The sequence below is a fragment of the Uranotaenia lowii genome, chromosome 2, assembly GCF_029784155.1.
Source record: "Uranotaenia lowii strain MFRU-FL chromosome 2, ASM2978415v1, whole genome shotgun sequence".
NCBI lineage: Eukaryota > Metazoa > Arthropoda > Insecta > Diptera > Culicidae > Uranotaenia > Uranotaenia lowii.
Window position 1 is genome coordinate 162,814,323 of NC_073692.1, and position 20,290 is coordinate 162,834,612.

At 34.5% G+C, this 20,290-nt stretch overlaps 1 protein-coding gene across 1 annotated transcript in view; it reads left to right on the forward strand.

The window, feature by feature from the left end:
• The first annotated feature begins 715 nt into the window (after positions 1-715).
• Positions 716-20,290, forward strand: part of LOC129747972 (phospholipase A1) — a 130,856-nt gene continuing 111,281 nt past the window's right edge. The window contains exon 1 of the mRNA XM_055742418.1: positions 716-907. The gene's annotated coding sequence lies outside the window, so the exon portion shown is untranslated. The remainder of the gene's footprint in view (positions 908-20,290) is intronic.

The following is a 20,290-nucleotide window of genomic DNA, read 5'->3' on the forward strand; positions in this document are numbered from 1 at the left end:
AACTATGATTTTATGCTAAAAAATCATACTGAACTCGCAAAAGTATGCTTTTTATGGGTATGTTCTATCACGGCCCATGCGCTTGTTATAACGCGCCAATCGTAGTAGGCTGAAAATAGCATTAATTTTTCAAAAAGGCCAATTTTCATTGAAAATGAACAAAAAGTCTAAAACCATATTTTAAGCGTTAATTCAGCCCAAAAAATCTACTTTTCATTTTTTTCAAAATTTTGATTAGTCCATTTTGATTTTCTTTTCAGTCAAAGTGTCTGTAAGTATTGATGTGTTTTTGGTCTTCGGCTGCTTTCGGGTGTGTTCGGCTGCTAGGCGCATATTGAATACACAGCGGCGCGTATTTGCAACACAGTTTTGTACTGTGGCTTTGAATATGGTTTTTAAAAATCAAGTTTTTGAAGCAACTATAGCAATTTGAGTAATAAAATATCATAGGCATTTGTAGAAAACACTTTTCTTCAACGATTGCACCCATTTTCAACACAATTTGTACGTGGAATACATAGAAAATCAGCCATTCGCTTAGGTGGCGCATAATAGGGCATGTTCCCCTAATACCTTTGAGAAGACTTGTTTCGGGAGGTCTTGGTGATCAACGATCGGGAACAAGTATTTAAATCTCGCGTTCTGTATGTGAATCATTGGTTCTAAATTTGCACTAGTTTTCTTTATGAACGAGAAAATAAACGATCTTGGACGGTCTTTTTCCACCAGAACTTTTCGAAAAAAGAAGTCGTGTTTCCAAACCGAGAAAAGTGGTCACCCTTCGGATGTAAGAAGTGTTTCTCTCTGCAAGAGTAGCTACTGGTCAGTAGTAAACCAGATAATTCTTGCCTACCATCCGTTGCCCGTTCAAGGTGGAAAGGTTGCCGATTGCAGCAGTGGGAAAAAGGTATGCCCAAGCAAGAGCTCAACCAAAAGAGACCAACTAAAAAAATGGTTTATTTAGCAATATCGAGTACCTACATTTTCCGCGAAGGTAATGTCGCGTTAAGTCACGCTTAGCGAAATTCACACTTAAATAGCTGCTAGCTTTTAGTAGCCTCAAGAGCGGGCTGCCGAAAAATAAACAACAAACCCGCGATAGGCTAAGCTGCATTTTTGCTGCCGGTCAGCCAACTTCCCCCATGAATGGCAACATTCCAAGTTCAAGTTCTAGCTGGTTGACCGATGGCTGACAGATCGGATTTTCTTCAGTGTTGGGTCTCCGAGGCAGCAGAAAGTCAGGTGTTTTTTTTCCTTCCCCTGCCTGTCAGTGTTTGTTGGTGTCGCTCAAGCAAGAGGGTAATCATAATAATTTGTGAAGGCTTTGAATTAGTGATATTTGATGAATGGTGATCAACTGATGGTTATTGTGTTGACCGTCGTCGTTGTTGACTTCAACTGGCTCTGATGATGATGATGGAGTTGATGAAGAGGTTCTGAAGAACTTCCCAATGGGGTGCTCTTGTGAATCGGTGTGACCTTTTGACTCGGTTGCTTGCCTGAAGAAGAAGGTGTTTGAGAAGAGAAGATTACCAGCAAGTGTCTCCGAATTGAGGGTAATGGATTGGATGGTGTGGTTCTGTTCTGTTAGTTCGGAGCTCGAGATGACAATGGAAGTGAAACGGCATTATGAGATATGATCGGGCATGGACAGGACATGAGGGCTATTCCGGTCAAGGTGGAAACGAAATGAAATTATCTATATGGAAGAAAATAGTGAATCAAACCAATACTGAATTGAAATTTCCAAGACTTTATCTGCATCTACAACCTTAAAGAAAGAGATAGTTGGCTTAAAAAAAATCAAAGCAATTTTTTTTTTAAATGTCATTCATATCTGGATTCATTAATCTTTTACTCGATCATCCATATGATAAACTGAATTATCCGTGTTAAAATGGAAAATTATTTCTGTTCATCTTTTCACAACGTTCATAAGTTGTCTCATTCAATTAAGCATAGTTTTTGTATTATTTTTTCTTATTATCGATTTTATTTTTTGTTTAAGATTTTTTTTACAATATTAACTTTTTTACGAGTCTTCCAAAAAGCTTTTTATTTAAAAGCATCCTTTTGACATTTTCGAAATAAACATTTTGTCAACAACATTTTAATTCGATTTTTTGTGCTGGAAATTGATGAGATACATGAATCATCGTCTATCCTTAAAACCATCAAAAATATAATTTTAGAATTTGAAGATTTTATTTATTTTAATCAAAATTATAAATTAAATCGTACAAGCCGTTGCACAGTGGGGATTTTTGATGGAAAAAGGGTACCTATTTCATTTATAACCGCCCAGCACATGGAAAATTCTTGTGAAAAATCATTCTTAATGTAAAAAAATGCGAGGAATCGAATGAACCACACCGCTTTTCGATTAAATCACTTTAAAAGCCTCATTTTGCCCGATTTCCCCTACGTTTTTCAAGCGTACCGGTATAATTCCCGTTGTAGCAATCCACATCGCTAAAAAACAATCAAACCAAATATGCCAAATGTGTAGATCAAGTTATCATATATTGACCCAAAAGGCTCATTTTGCTCAATTTCCCCTAGAATTAAAAAAAAAAGTTGATTAAATGGAGTAAAACAGAATTAATTGCAGCTGTGAACCTCCTAGAATAATCCTTTTTTGTAGATTTATTCTTAATCAATCTAGTGGTATCTTTTTTTCAAAACTCAAACTGTTATAATAGCCTCTATTGCCCCATCTTCCTCTAAATTCATAAAATGTTTTATTTTTTTCGATGTAACAATCGAGAACGTTGCAAAAAAAAGCACGAATAATGTTTTTAAGTGTAAAATGTGCCGATGAATCGAGTGGTGCACACCGCTTAACGCTCAGTTAACGAGAAAAGCCTCAATTGCCCTGATTTCCCCTAAATTTTTGCAATATTATTAAAAAAAACAATGTAACAAATGGTCATGCAATAGAACAAGTAAAAAAATTATTGAATCTGGTGCCTACTTACCTGATGAATCAAATGATGTACACCGATTAGTGATCAGCCAACGAAAAAGGCCCAATCGCCCCGATTTCCCCTAAAATATTTGATATTTTCAAAGAAATCTATGTAACAAACGAGCATGTAATGAAATAAGTTAAAAAATGAATGAATCTGGTGCCTTACTATCTGCTGAATAGAATAATGGACACCGCTTAGTGATCAGCCAAGGAGAAAGTCCTCAATTGCCCCGATTTCCCCTAAGTTTATGCGAGATTATCAAAAAAAAAATGTACCAAACGAGCATGTGATAAATCAAGTTGAAAAATTATTAGATCTGGCACTTAATTTTCTACTGGATCTAATGATGTACACCGCTTAGCGATTGGTTACCGATAGAAGCCTCAACCACCCCGATTTCCCCTAAATTTTTGCAATATTATCGAAAAAATCTATGTAACAAACGAGTATGCAATAGAGCAAGTAAAAAAATGATCGAATCTGGTGCCTTACTATCTGATGAATCAAATGATGTACACCGCTTAGTGATCAGCCAACGAAAAAGGCCCCAATCACCCCGATTTCCCCTAAAATATTCGATATTTTCAAAGAAATCTATGTAACAAACGAGCCTGTAATGAAATAAGTTAAAAAATGATTGAATCTGGTGCCTTACTATCTGCTGAATAAAATGTTGGACACCGCTTAGTGAGCCAACGAGAAAAGCTTCAATCACCCTGATTTATCACATGCTCGTTTGGTACAAAATTATTTTTTTTATAATATCGCATAAGCTTAGGGGAAATCGGGGCAATTGAGGACTTTCTCCTTGGCTGATCACTAAGCGGTGTCCATTATTTTATTCAGCAGATAGTAAGGCACCAGATTCAATCATTTTTCAACTTATTTCATTACATGCTCGTTTGTTACATAGATTTCTTGATATTATCGAATATTTTAGGGGAAATCGGGTCGATTGGGGCCTTTCTTCTTGGCTGATCACTAAGCGGTGTACATCATTTGATTCATCAGATAGCAAGGCACCAGATTCGATCATTTTTTTACTTGCTCTATTGCATACTCGTTTGTTACATAGATTTTTTCGATAATTTTGCAAAAATTTAGGGGAAATCGGGGTGGTTGAGGCTTCTATCGGTAACCAATCGCTAAGCGGTGTACATCATTAGATCCAGTAGAAAGTTAAGTGCCAGATCTAAAAATTTTTCAACTTGATTTATCACATACTCGTTTGGTACAAAATTTTTTTTTTTTATAATATCGCATAAACTTAGGGGAAATCGGGGCAATTGAGGACTTTCTCCTTGGCTGATCACTAAGCGGTGTCCATTATTTTATTCAGCAGATAGTAAGGCACCAGATTCATTCATTTTTTAACTTATTTCATTACATGCTCGTTTGTTACATAGATTTCTTTGAAAATATCGAATATTTTAGGGGAAATCGGGGCGATTGGGGCCTTTTTCGTTGGCTGATCACTAAGCGGTGTACATCATTCGATTCATCAAGTAAGTAGGCACCAGATTCAATAATTTTTTTACTTGTTCTATCGCATGACCATTTGTTACATTGTTTTTTTTAATAATATTGCAAAAATTTAGGGGAAATCAGGGCAATTGAGGCTTTTCTCGTTAACTGAGCGTTAAGCGGTGTGCACCACTCGATTCATCGGCACATTTTACACTTAAAAACATTATTCGTGCTTTTTTTTTGCAACGTTCTCGATTGTTACATCGAAAAAAATAAAACATTTTATGAATTTAGGGGAAGATGGGGCAATAGAGGCTATTATAACAGTTTGAGTTTTGAAAAAAAGATACCACTAGATTGATTAAGAATAAATCTACAAAAAAGAATTATTCTAGGAGGTTCACAGCTCCAATCAATTCTGTTTTACTCCATTTAATCAACTTTTTTTTTTAAATTCTAGGGGAAATTGAGCAAAATGAGCCTTTTGGGTCAATATATGATAACTTGATCTACACCAATCGATTCAGAAAACATTTTTACATAAATTGGCATATTTGGTTTGGTTGTTTTTTAGCGATGTGGATTGCTACAACGGGAATTATACCGGTACGCTTGAAAAACGTAGGAGAAATTGGGCAAAATGAGGCTTTTAAAGTGATTTAATCGAAAAGCGGTGTGGTTCATCCGATTCCTCGCATTTTTTTACATAAGAAACGATGACGTTTTCGAGCAAGAACGAATGGGCTGAATTGGGTACCTTTTTTGGCACGAAAATCCCCACTGTGCGTTGTTGTTAAAGTGCATTCAAGTTTTACAAATTAAAAGAAGTTTCAAACTACCCATATTGTGCGAATTTTCCAAACATTTCTTAATAAAATAGATAATAATGAATGTTTAAATGTATAATTGTATAAATTAAGGAAAATCTGACTGAGGAACTCCAGTGCTTCAAAAATCATTTGATTTTTTGCCATGTTTGTTCGTAAACGAACAATATCTTTGGCCACCAAAATAGAAATGTAGGTACATAATGATGAGGATTTTTATGACACATTAGTTCGAGCAATTTGCAAGTCTTAAACTTAATGAGAACGTAGGGGAGATAAGGGCATAGCAAGCACCCGGGGCATAGTAAGCACTTCTATTTTCTACAAAAGTACGCATTTCCTTAAATAAATTTTCATGAACCATTGTTTCGCACTTCCTATAGCATAATTTTTCACCAAAAACGGAATCTCCATGTCATCTTTTCTTAAATATTGAAACAAAAACATCTAGGTTCTCAAGTGACAAAAATATTATAATTTTCAAGCACCAGAAAATAAGCTTTTATGATCTTTGAATCATCTTGACTATAATGTACGCACTACAACATGATATTCACATTGTTTCTCAATTTTCACCATCATAATTTTTGAATTTATCACTAAAATCAATTTTAAAACGCGGTTAACTTTAATTTGTTGACTCGGGGCGAACAGAGCACAATTAATCGGGGCACGATGAGCGTTTTCTGCCGTAGCATCTAGCAGCGAATTCAACTCGATGTTGTCAACTGAATGATAGAGCTGCAGCTTCACCAGTTTGCATCTGAAGATTTGGCCTATTGGTAAGATGTCGGAGAGGTAATCAGTAGGCTCGAGTTCGATTCCTGTTCGAGGAGATTTTTTTTTTCATTTACCATTCATGTTCGATTATTTTGATTGTTGCATTATATGACTAGTAGTATCTTGGCGGGTTATGCAAAGCACCAAAAATATAATGTTTGAGTGTGTGTGTAAATTGTTTGTACAAACAATCATACATTATTTTTGTATTGCATTGTTTGATGGATCTACGCCTCACCGTTTAGTGTAAAATGCATCAATCATGAATGGTAAATTAAAAATCGAACTCGAGCCTACTGTTAACCTCTCCGACATCTAACCAATAGGCCAAATCGTCAGATGAAACAAGTCAAGCTGTAGCTCTATTATTCAGTTGACTACACGGCAGAAAACACTCATCGTGCCCCGATTAATGGTGCTTTTACTGCCCCAGTCGGGGTTCTCATTATGCCCCTACAGTGAGCTTGAGCTTGAGCTTGCTATCAACTACGGTCCACCTACGGCCCTTCCTGGCCAATGGCATAATGGTTGCACTCCGTGATTGGTTCGAGATAATCAACATTGCACAATGAACCAAATGAAAGGTGCTGGGAACAAGCAATACAATCTCACTGTACAAGTTTGAGGATCTCCTACTTTGCAATGAACCAATAACGACGCCGGCCAAGTCCATGTAGTCGATTGAGGAAGGGAAGTGCAGCACATGTGATGATTTGTTTTGCGAAGACCGGCTGTACGCCATCTCTCCCACAAATCTCACGCTGAGTGTTTGGGGACAAGGGTAATGTGGCATGGAATATCACTTTGGTAAGCGATTGGCCACGTGAAAGTTTTGTTCCTAAGCTCCTAAACTTCCTAAATGTCTTATTGATTCTAAAGGTTAATTATAAAAATGCCAAATAAAATGCGAGCTTAGCAGTATTCGACAGTTACTAAACTAAATAATACTATTGTTTAAGTTGAGAATATTAATTGGAATCGATAACTTAATAATGGTAAACTTTTGTTCCCTCTATCTTCATAGCTTACTCAAATAGTTATAAAAAATATTGGTCATTTGCTTAATAACTACAAAAAATGACTTGGATGATTTAAATTAAAATTCTCTGTGGTATAGATATAGTACGTTATTATTTAATTGAAGATATACCGAGTTGATTTTTGCAAATTTAAGTTTTAAAACAACTTTTCAAAGATTATCAAGGATGTATTTTTAATTTGTCACTACTAGAACTTTGCCTATTCATGTTCCTCTACACATAAATTTAAGATTAGGGATGAAAGTTTATCGGTGATCAATTTTGCTAAACGATTTTCCGGTAACCGTTAAAAAAACCCGGTAGGGTGTATTCAAATGAACCTTATGCATTTATCAACAAGGTTGAAATTTTTGAAAATACAATTTATTCATTGTTTGTATTTGTATGTATTTTTAGAGAGAAGCAATTCGTTTCAAGTTATTAACAAAACTATGAAACTTCCACCTTCCCTCTAAAGTTGGTTGATAACTTCTGGGTTAACTTATTTTTCTAGGAGGTAGAGATTTTCCAAAAAACCGGCAACCAAACGCAGAAGAGCCCTTGACTTTCTTTAGAGCATGGGTGGCCTTTCAAGAGGCGGGCCAAATTTAGGATATTTGTAGCCTGGACAACATATTTTATGAGTGAGATTCAAATTTTAAAGTTGTTTTGATGACTTTTGAAGCAGTTTTCTGTGAAGCTCACGCGAGAAATATTGAGATAAAATCAATAAATATTCTTATGACGATTTTAAATTACTCACCACGTAAGCACAATGGACATTAAAATTATATTTTATCAGGCTTTTAAAAAAGGCACTTATTAAGTCCCATTGAACAAGAAACTACCAAGTAAAGGTGTATACCAAATTTTCTTGGGCTTTACAATTTTAAAGTCTTACAAATTTAAATTGAAAGCTTCAGTAAAGAAAATGGTAGGGTAAGTGAGCCTAATTTCGCTATATTATGTAAGAGGTTTTAAGCTTTCATATTAGTAGGCCGAATCATTAATTCTTAGATATACAATTTTTTGGTAAATAAGTTTCAAATTTTTTTTCTGAACTCTGTTGTGGTTTAAAATAGTCATTTCAAGCTTTAATTTACAAAAAATAACATGTTTTATAAAGTGTGTCAATGTTCCTAATTTGGCACTAATTGTTCCTAATGTTAACATAAGGGTGTTCCTAATGTTTACATATGAAGAAAAATGTATCCGCGTACCCAATATTTGTTCCTGATTTTGCATGTGGGTCTGTTTTTAATACTTTAATGAGAACAATCTCAAAACTCACCTTTTTTATAAATTTTACAACGTTTTTGGAATATGAATAGAGAAATAATGACGATTTAATTCCTACACAATATTCCTTTACCCTAGTTTTCAAGAAACTAGTGGATGTTGAGCTTATCAAAATTCAAACTTTATCTTTTCCAATGGATACACTTATTATATTTCAAAAAGTAGCAAATTCATTGCAATGGATACAAATAAGATACAGTCAACCAGAGCATCATGCAACAGCATGGTAAGATGCAGCATTTGTGTATCACATCACTTATTTAAACTTTGTTTGAGTATTATGTAATAAAATTAACATTTAATGTAAACAAAACGATGATGCCATAGTTTCTCACGTCGAGAGATAGTTTTTTGAAATTTTTGATTCTCATAGAAAATTTGAAAAATCAAATTTTTTATATTTTTTGACACCGTAAAAAACTTAAAACAGTATGATGGATTGGCTTATCACCTACACACTTTATATTGATTTTACTATCCTATATCAAAACCGTTCGTGTATGAATATTTTTAGGACATTCATTTAATTTTTTTTTAAATAAATATTTTTAAAATTCCGATAGCAGTCTGGGCTGAAATGCATCGACATGCAAATCAATGATTCACAGTTTCCATATGCTGGAATATCGTTATAAATTTTGTTGTAGTATTTTTTATCACTAATTGTATACAGCATCCTCATGCTATCTTTTTAAAAAAATCTTTGACCAAAAAATATCAAATTTAATTCCAACAAAATCAAAAATAATTGCAGATCGTGCTTTTTGCGTAACACAAATATATAAAAACTATTACTTTCCACACTTTTTCATTTAATTTTTCATTCAAAACAAAGGTTTTTGTAACTTACCCCTTTTCCTTAGTAGGGGGAAAATCGCATGTTTTGAAAATTTAAAAAGTAAATGGTGAAACCAATTATTTTTCTGGCTACGTCAATTTGTTGTCCCATTAACCTTAAAACTTTCGATGTACAAGCAGTATGATTATCTGTGAACATTAGGTTTTTAGAAGCCATTGAAATGGAAAAGTGTCGCATGATGCCCCAGGTGGCGGTATACAACGTAATTTATTTAGACTTTTTTTTTTAATTTTTCCCTTCGATTCTGTTCTCGTTGAGAAGCTCTCAGTAACTTGATAGTTTCCTTTTCTGTTGCGTAGGGTGCGTTCTTTACAACCTGGAGAAAATATTTTCTTAACATTTATAGCTTTGAAATACACTGAAGTAAAATATAATCATGTTTTATTAACTCAAAACAGCTGATTTTAACAGATCGTTGAAAACTAAGTTAAAACACAATTCAACCAACCATTATTTCAATACTATTTCAAATACATTCTATGACTTTGATAAAGTTTGGAAAACTTTGACTATGCCATAATTAGGAACACATTGAAAATAGTGTTCCTAATTGTGGACATAAGCTTTTTATAGTTTTTACACGAAAAAAACATGGTTCTAACATACTTGTATGTATGTATGTATGTATGTATGAAAACCCACCAGTGGCTGATAGGTCTTTCGACCCGAGGCGGTACGGGAAGTCTCGATCGCATATTCAAATACTGTTCATGCTTAACTCATAAACAATATTTGCAGCACAACCAAGGGGTCCGTTACCACTGGTTTGGGACAGGTTTGACTCATCTCACTCCTTTCCAACTGTTCGAAACAAATGAAGAATTCTGAAAAGGTTCTAAAGTGACCTAATCATTATTCTAAATTTGTCGAGATACTCCGGCTGGCTTGAACCCACAATCCATTGTATATCAGTCTTCCGATCGTTTGATGTCCTGTCCAATCCCCCCACTAAACCCCATAATAGAGTTAAGCTATTTTGAACATATGAAAAAAAAAATAATAACACTTTTTACATCTTACCTCTTTTTCATTAGAAAAGGATACTTGTCAATTTATACCACAAAATTTACCGGAAACATTTAAAAGGCAGGAATGGGCAAGCCTGGATATATAAAAAAAATCTGGAATAACGGTACTCAAAGAATAAAGTTATTAACAGTGAAAAATACACGGCTACCTAAGATGTTAACTTAAATCCAGATGTTTTTGGTGAATGTGTAGCTTTTTCAACTTTACTTTTGGAAATTTTATTAATTTTCCAAAATTATTTGAAAATTTGCAAAGTCTGTTATTGTATAAATTTAAAAAATAAATATTTGGCCTATTCGGTGAGCCGAATTTCCGGCTTAACGGTTACAAAAACCAAAAGAAAAAAACATATTTACACATTTTACATATAATTTTGAAAATCATTTCAATCAATGTAAATGTTAACAACTTTAAAAAAAAAGTTAGAATGTACGGGCTGATTTGTTTGGATTTTTTTAATATTTACGTTTTGTTTCATTATGTAGAAAAAAATTGTATATATTCAATGGAGTTGTTTTGAGGAGCGAACATAAACATGATGTTTTTTTGTAAAATTTTATAATGAAATACAAGTTGGAATAACAAAATATCACTTTTAAAGGTGTACATAAAATTGACACTTCTAGAAATAATAATTTGAAATATTGTAAAATGAATTCAGTCTGCTACCCTGATCTGTTTAAACTGAGTGAACTCATGTCACAACTTTAAAGGAGCATAACTTTGTTCTTAGATGTTCAATTGAGAAACTACTTACATCTAATTGTAGGTAATTAAGAAATCATCAACTCATTTGGAGACACATTTCAAAACATTTCCACAGATATAACCGGAAATCAAAGTGGTTTGTAAATGAAGTAAAAAAAATTGTCCATTCTAGCGTAAATTCACGCCACAAAGTTTTCAAACACTACACAAATAACTTAAACTTTTAATGACCAAATTAAATTCATACCTGAAGCCAAATCCGTAATTTGCCTACAATCGCTCTTCTTGTACTTACCGGGGACCAACATGCGAAAGGGTTTGAGACAACGGCAAGTAACCAACAACACCCACCTTGCGAGCAACAGCAATCGCTCAGCAACAATTGGGACCCGAAAAAGCTCCACGAGGTGCGAAATTGAAGGTTCGGCTCCACCATTGCCACCCGGTTCACCAGGTGTAATCCTCGAGCCCCAAGACGTCCTGTAGCAGCAGTTCCTGTTGGCCGGCCACCTCATCGAGTACACACTACACGGTGTTTTGGATTTCTTGACTTGTGTCACCCCCTCGTCAAAGCCGACCAGAGGTTCTTCGTAATCTCTGTTCTGCTAGCCATCCAAAAGAGGCACACTATCACCAATATCCCCGTGACTTGACCAGGGATTCGAAGGCTGTGGTAGCTGACTCTTCTGGTCAGCTAAAAATAAACTGGCTGGCTGCTGTTGACGTCGTGACCATCTTTCCAGGTGTTCTTGAAAATAGATTGAATCTCCAACATCCGAACAAATTTTCAGCACAAATAACAATAAAAAATGATTTTTTCTCCAGGAGTTAAAATTGGCAGCGAAAAAAAATCACACCCGTCGTCCACGGCCGCAGCCTACTCCTACGATGGTTCTAACATACTTATTACTAAAATCATGATAAGAAACAACCCGACGAAAAATTTCAGAAAAATCGGATGACAAATTTAGCTTTTATCTTCCATTTCTAAATAGGTGTTTTTTAAGAAATTTGCTAACAATTCAATTTAATATGGACATACTTTGAAACAATCCGGATTTTACGAAAAATCCTGTGAGTTAGAAAACTAATTTGTTCGTGAAATGAAAGTTCACATCATCCGTTACATTATCTTTTTTTTATAATTGTGATAAGTGAAAAGCAAGGTCAAAAACAGTCAAAATCGAACGGTATGTTAACATTAGGTACACATGCCAAATTAGGAACACTTACCCTACTTATCTGTTTCCAGGTTGGAATATTTGCTTAACACCGTTTTATAATCCAGTCATATCAAGTATGTTGTGGGTCCGTCTTCAGAAGCTCTATTTGTGGTTACCACTTGAAGAAAGGCTTCGCTGTGTCCGGTCTGAATGGTCACCAATCGATATCCAGTGGCCTAATTGAGCTTGGGGATTCAATTTGAAGTATGTAATTTTCACAAATAACGACTTGAAAAATTTGCTGTCAAAAGAAAAGCGTCCTTCTTCTACGGGCGCCGCCTACCGAGTCGGTTCTCATTATGCCCCTACTGATTTTCAGCTTTCGGCAACAAATTTTAAAATGTATTTTGAAACGTTGTTATCGACTTTTTCAAGTATCAGCGAGTTAGGATATAGACTTTTTTAGTGTCGGAACCCGAAACAATGATGTAAGTCTCATATTATAGCTGTTTTCTATGGTTAAATAAGCTTCTTTCTTTAGGCGGCCATTATCTTCTTATCTCCCCTAAGAAGTAATTAATGTTTTTTAATAGTTTTTGTCTGAAAATTATTTTTAAACTGAACATTTTTAATTATTTTTACAGTTTTAGCTTAGCTTAGCTTGATTGACTACTCACATCCACCTTAAGTCATTGAACCCGAAATGCCGATTACACTTTAACTGAAACTGATTTGATACTTTTGTGTTCGACAATTTATTCTGTCATCATTAGGTTGAACATTTTGGATTCTAAAACCGCAGGCTTGGTCAGTAGAACGAATTTCACATCGCCAATGCAATGGTTGCTACTCCGTGATTGACCGAGACCATCAGTTTTGTCCAGAGGTCAGAAGAATGTTGTCTGGGAGTGACTGTATATTCTCAATGAACAAAACTGATGCTCTATCTTTATACATCAATAACGGCGCCGGCCACGTCCTAGTAGTCAATAGACCGAAGATTAGAGAAAAGGATGAAAGAACAAATTTGTGCTTTAGGACCGAGGTCACCTTTGCATCCTAGCAAAACAATTTGGGTGCGGATGTGGGGAATGGACTTTTGACAAGTGTAAAGATTTATTTTAAACCTATTTCCCTACACTGCAAAAAATCCACATTTAAATCATATGTTTCTACACACATACGTTTCTGAAATTGTTCTACACATAGAATTTAATTGAATCAGATGGAAACCAACATTTTCACACATAAGTTTTATGTGGAATAAATATATTGGGCTAACTAAACCGAAATTAGCGTGTGTAATCAGTCAGAAGATCATCGAATTCGCTGTCAATGTTTTTATGTTGTTTTCAAAAATGGCGCGATCAGTAAAAATCGAAGTTCGTTTTCTTCCGCCGAAGAAAGTTGTTTCGGAGACCGAGTGCGAATCGGGACCAATAATCTAGTGAAGGAGCGTTTTATCCGTGTGGTGTGGACCATTTCGGAAACTTCTGGTGGACACAAGTCGATTTCAAGACCGATTGATAAGCGCTGGTTCACGCTTTATTTCACGGGAAGAAGTTTGTAAGAGTGACGATTGTGTTATATTTAAATATCTGATTAGTGTTTTTTCATTTCCTCAGAACTGTTATCCCCGAACGCTGGAAGTGCAACGCTATTTTATTTACTCCGGAAAACGAAGAACGTCACAGCATCGAGGAAGGAATTTCCTCTGTGGGTCCCTGTTTAGTATCGAAAAACTCCCCCCAGAGACACTCTAGCGTCTATATTCGAAGGAAAAGCTGCTATGTACAGTGGATGAAGGTCCTGCGAGATGGGTGCTAATCTGTATCATGCTCCGCCTGTTCAGGAAAATTCCCTTTAACCAATTCTTCACATGATCAAAATTAGTGCAGTGATACGTAGTGTGGTTTTAAGCTAAATATGTTTTATTGTAAAATAAAGTTGTTTTACAGTGCAGAACGTTTATTATTTGATAATTTTGAATTGAAAGAGTACTTTGAACAAAAAAGTAGCAGAAAATTAATCTGCCTTCCATATACCATCTGTATGCAAAATTTTATAAAATTTATTTTTCCGCACATATACTGTTCATGTGTCGCATAACCATTCTATGTTTTTGGCTATGTGTAGGACACATATTTTTCAAATGGAGCACAAATTGCAAATTTCTATATAGGCTCACACATAGCCCCAATGTGTCGATTTTTATGAGTGTATGCTTCTATTGTTAACTATTAGAATCCTATTATTTTGAAAAATGTGATTTACACTGTTATGATACAAATAAAGAATAATGCAGTTGTGTTTGCTTAAAAATAAATAGGTGTAATTATTGTAATTCCTAACTAATCAACGAATCACGATATTCTCATGCTATATGGTTGTAACGCAGAAGTTGTTTGAGTAAATATGCTTTGATCAACACGAATTTGGGTTAATAAAAGAAAATAAAACAACAATAAAAATTAATTTACTAAATTATGAGTCAATACTTGATATTGATTTGAAAATTCTCACGATACACTTTTTGAAACAAAATTTATTTTGAATTTCCGAAAGTCTATTTTTTAAGTCGTTGACTAACTAAAATATGCCTCATTATAGGGGAGAATGAGGATACTTGATCCCTGGGGATACTTGATTCCTTAGCTATATCTCGAAACTGGAATGTCTTACAAAGATCAAATGTTCTAGAAAAATGTGCCAAAATGAGCAAAATAACAATGCTTGTAGTTTGAAAATTTAAAAAAAAAACATTGTTTGAGTAATTGAACTTTGTTTGAAAGATTTCACAAAATGTAACTTGAAGATCTTTTTTTATCACTTTAAAATGTTCCTTACATGGGAAAATTATGAAAAAAATATTTGTTCCAATGTATCAATCGTTTGAGCGTAAAATAAATTTCAAAATGCCATATTTTTAAAGCAATGGAAAACTCTCAACTTTTTTTAAAAAAAGTTTTCTAAAATGTTGATTATGGGTACAATTGATCCCCTAGAGTTGGGTACAATTGATCCCCCTTCCAAACGGCTTATTCTTCTTCTGAATTGATCGTTATGATTGCTGATTACGAAATTACTAATATTTATCCGAAAACTTATATTTATCAAACAATTGTCTGAAGAAAAGAGCGAAAATTATTAATTTTCTTTTAATTATAAAAAATAGCGCCTTTAAGTATGCAATGTTTTTTGCGTTGAGACAAAGTTATAAAATTTTCTTCTTATGTCTGCTATAAATTGTGAAATGAGAACAAACATGACCAAAATAGTCAATAAACATTCTATCTTGAGGTTTTGTTCGATTTTTATACAAGGATTAGGGCTTCCTGAATAAAATATCAAGTCTCCTTCAATAGGGGATCAAGTCTCCCCTAACTACAGAAAAATTGCTATTTTTTTACTCCCACGAAAATGCTTCTAGTTCATCAACGGGTTCAAGTATCGTTCTAATTTTTGGAGCATAGAAACTTGAAGTTGCAAGCTGTCAGAAAATGTCAAAGACGGCGAGTTGCTAATTTTTTCCAAAAAGATATGGTGAAAATAAGAAAAGGGGATCAAGTATCCCCACTCTCCCCTATAAGATTTAAAATTCGTCTGTACGCTATCTGTATATAAATCTCCACGCCGTGTTTGGAGAAAAAGTAGTTTGGCATGGAAATCACCCTGACAAGTGATGAGGTCGCATGAGATCTTAGCTCTTAATATCCCCGAAGTTCTCTACTGCAAATCCTGCATTTCTGAAGAAGCCATATTTAAATTTATCAGGAATTTGATATTTACATACATTTTTGCATCAAACTATTTTACTTCAGGTAAGAAAAGTAATAACCTTTTGACATCTTGAGACTTGGTTTGTTTGTATCAAATTCAATACTTTTTGATAAAATTTATTCATAAAATGGTATTGCTTTTTCAAGAACAGTAACCAAAAATAGTGAGACATTTCAAAGAAAATGGTTTTTCTTATTTTTTTCTTCTCTACCAAACTTTTTTGGCTGCTTTTTTAAATCTTTTTAAGACATTCAAACTTCGGAAAAATAATCAATGTTAAGTTTTTTTGTTCAAAAATATCCTAAGTGTTTAAATGACTGGATAGTACAAAGAATTTTTACTAAAAATTATTAACTTTCAATCTCGATAAAACAATACTGAGTTTAATTTAACCATTCATTTCTGTATACGATTGCCGTTGTTAAAATTCATTGTTGAGTCATTGATCTTTGCCCCATTAAATCCCCAATTTTCAATGCTTTCTAATTTTTTCAACTTATAAATAATAATAACAACCAGTTTGAGTTAAACCATTTTGAAAATTTTGTATGATTAAAGTTTCTGTAAGTTCTTTTTTTTTAATTTATTATATTCCAATACATACTTCAAATAGTCCATTTCCGATTTTCAGAAAAAAAAATCTAAATCAAAGTAATTCCTAGTTTAAGTAAGTTGTGAATTTAAAATAGTCCACAATTTAAAATACACCAGTTTTCTAAAATAACAGACCATCTTATTTTCAAGTTTAAACTTCCAGTTGATTGCCGAATTCTTCTACTGTCCAAAGTCTTCAATTTAAATTTAAAAGCACAAACGGTAAACAATTTCTTGAGTTTAATTCTAATTTTTAACAAACAAACTTTAACGTAACAGTATGTCTAACATTCTTAGTTAATATTTTTTAGTTTCTAAAATATCTCATTCTCTAAAATTCAGAATTCAAATAGATAAATTTTCAGTTATTCAATTTTCTAAAGCGTATTATTTTTAAATTCTCATATGTTTCATGTATTAAAAATGTTTTATGAATTTCAAGCGAAAAAAAAATTCAACTGGTAATTTTTGAATATTTACTATGAAACTTTCTTGCTTGAAAATTACTTACAATTTATCCAATTTTACAATCATTCTATTTTCAAAATGTTCATAAACCTAAGCAAAACATCAATGTTTTTGTGTTTTCCGATACCCAAATGATCATATTTTCGATCATCCAGCTTTCAACACTTTTAAATAACCTACTTTTCAGTTAGGCAAAATTTGTTATTTATAAATTTGGAACACTCAATTTTTAAAATTCTTGTTTTCCTGTTCAATGTTTTTTTTGGAAATATTGACAACCAAATTTAAAAAATTACTTAAATTTTAAATTTAAAAATTCGACCTTCAAGCACACGTTAACCCTAGCCAATAGCCTCATTCCTAAAAACTTAAGATATTAACTTTTCAAAAAGTTTCAATTTTCTTCATGTTACAATGTCCCTAATTTATAAAAAAAAACATAAAAAACTAAGAACAAACTAATCCTGAGGACAAATTACCAAAGTTCAAACCCTCCCATTTATTTTGCCAAAACGATTCAACCGGTATTATTAAATTTAATGATTTATTTCAGCATTAATTTCTATTTTATTAATTAAGGAGCGAACACGAAATTATCGCGACACATTCAACAGGGCATAACTTTTTTAGCATTGGGTAAAAATCAACTAAATTTTGCACACTTTCTCATTGATGTGTATTGCTTACCTGCTGTCAAACTCGAAGTCGTGTTTTTCAATTCAACGAAAATTGAGGTGAACTAACGCAAGTCGAGAAAACACATTCTTTCCAAACACCTGGAATTTTCTGACCTGTCGCACCGACAGTTGGGAAAAATACTGAGCATTCACCATTCAACCGTCTTCAGAGTGTTGAAGCGGTTCCAGAAGCAGTTAACGTTGAACCACGGCAAAGCTGGCAGAAAACCGGGACCGGAGAACAAAAAGACGGAGGGAAAGATGAAGCGGCTGATTAAAGCAAATCCCAACGTCTCAAGCCGTGATTTGGCTAAAAAGATCGACATGTCGCAGAACAACGTCCAGAATGCAAAGAAGAGAGCTGGACTACATACATACAAGTTAGAGAACTTCCCAAATCGCGATGAGTGGCAACAATTGACGGCTAAAACTCGGGCACGGAAGCTCTACGAGAAGCTGCTGACAAAATATGGCTGCTGTGTGACGGACGACGAAACGTATGTAAAAGCCGATTTTAAGCAAATTCCGGGGTTGGAGCTTTTCACCGGCAAGAGCAAGTTCGATGTGGACGACAAATTAAGGAAGAAGAATATGTCGAAGCTTGCCTCCAAATATCTCGTTGCGCAGGCCATCTGTTCTTGCGGACTGAGGAGTGAGCCTTTCGTGACAGAGGGCTCAGTAAATGGCGAGATCTAAAAATCTGAGGGCCTCGAGAAGCGCCTTTTTCCATTCCTGCAGCAGCACGATGAAACTCAGCTCTTTTGGCCAGATTTGGCATCATGCCACTATTCTTAAATTGTTCTGGAGTGGTATGAGGCCAATTCTGTCCGTTTTGTTCCAAACCATCCGGAACTGTGCCCGGAGAAGCAGTACTGTGCAATAATACAGCGGGAACTTCGGAAGAGCAGGAAGACATTCAAAGAAGAAGAACAAGAGAAGAACATGTTAAGAAAATGGAATAAAAACTGAAAAACTGATACCGGATGACACTGTAAAGATTTTGATGGAGGACATCAAGCGAAAATGCGTTCAACTTGCAATCAGCGGTGTGTAAACTCGCTTCGGAAAGAATCATTCGGCTGAGTTTTTCCGAGTTAAACTTGTTGTGTGCGGATTGATTTTATCTTCGTTCCAATCATTACGTGATTGCACACAAAACGAAGAAAACAGTTCTGCATTGATGTATTCCATCCATGCCTCGCAGGAATAAAATCACACCAACGAAACAACAGAACGAAGCTTACCGTACACGAATGCACACGAGCGATCGTTGCCCGACGGACCGAGTTAACATTCCTCGCACCCTTCTCTCGCTCGTTTCTCGTTCCCTTGTATCTATCAATTTTAGCCACGCCCCCATGCGTTGTCCGATTGATGTGTTCGGCTGCCGAACGAAAACGATTTGTTTTTTAATTCGCAGAACTGTTCGTTTGCTTCGCTCCCCCGATCAGGGTTGCCAACATATTTTTTAAAAAATCAGGGAACTGGTAAAATTAAAATCAGGCAAAATCAGGCTACGTTAAAGTAACGGAAATTTCGCTCAAAGTGATGACCTATTGCTTTTTTTTTGGTCATCACTCCACATTTTCACTCTAAGATGTGTTGTGAGCCTACTTGGTTGAATAATTCTACTGCATCAAGCAATCGAAAGATTCCATTTAAATCCCTTTTTTAAATAAGAATTAACGGGAATCTTTCGATTGCTTCGATTCAGCCACATTTTCATTTTTTCACTTCAGCTATGGTACCTACTCCAGTTCCTTACTACCCATTTTTCATGACATTTGCAAAAATCAGGCAAAATCAGGCATATTTTCAAAAATCAGGGAAATTCAATGGCTTATCAGGTTGTCAGGCAGAGCATCGAAAAATCAGGCAATGCCTGAAAAATCAGGCACATTGGCATCTCTGCCCCCGATTGCTGTTTACTCCTGCCGAGTTTACCCGAAGCTTACTTCCTGATGCTTTCCGAGTTGAACTACAGATAGCATCATTGCAGCTTGAGTTTAACGAAATAAAATCGTTCTGCAAAGAAGGGCAAAGTGCGAATATGTAGACTCGTGATTTAACATCTCTGCTTGCAATCAAGGCTCCATCGACTAATTTTTCTTTTGATTTTTGAAGTAAATGTATGTATAACTGTATAACTACACTGAAATTTTGATTTGATTCTAAACATTATAAGAAAATTGGCATGACATTTTCGGTGTCGCAATAATTTCGTGTTCGCCCTTTATTATGTTATTGATTCTCTTAAGGGGGGAGTAGGGTCTAACGGGTAAAAAAACACCATTTTCACGATTTTTTTCTAGAGCTATAGTTCAAACAAATGTATTCAAATTTTTGGCTTTATACAAAGCGTTGTTAAAATAACATTTAGTAATTTTTTCGTAGAAAAATATTAAAAATAAGCCGATGACGGAGCACTTTCGAGGATGCAGAATTTGCGGTGGATACTGTATCTCAGCACAGAATCATTTGAAGTCCAAAAATCAGAGCAAAATATTTTTAATAGATGTTTTTCTGGACCCCAACGATTTTGTTTAACTAAAAAAAAATTTATGACATTTTTGTGGCTGTTTGAGGAAAAAACTACGATTTTTCACGAAAAAATCCGCCATTTTTTATCTGTATAATCTCCCCAAAGT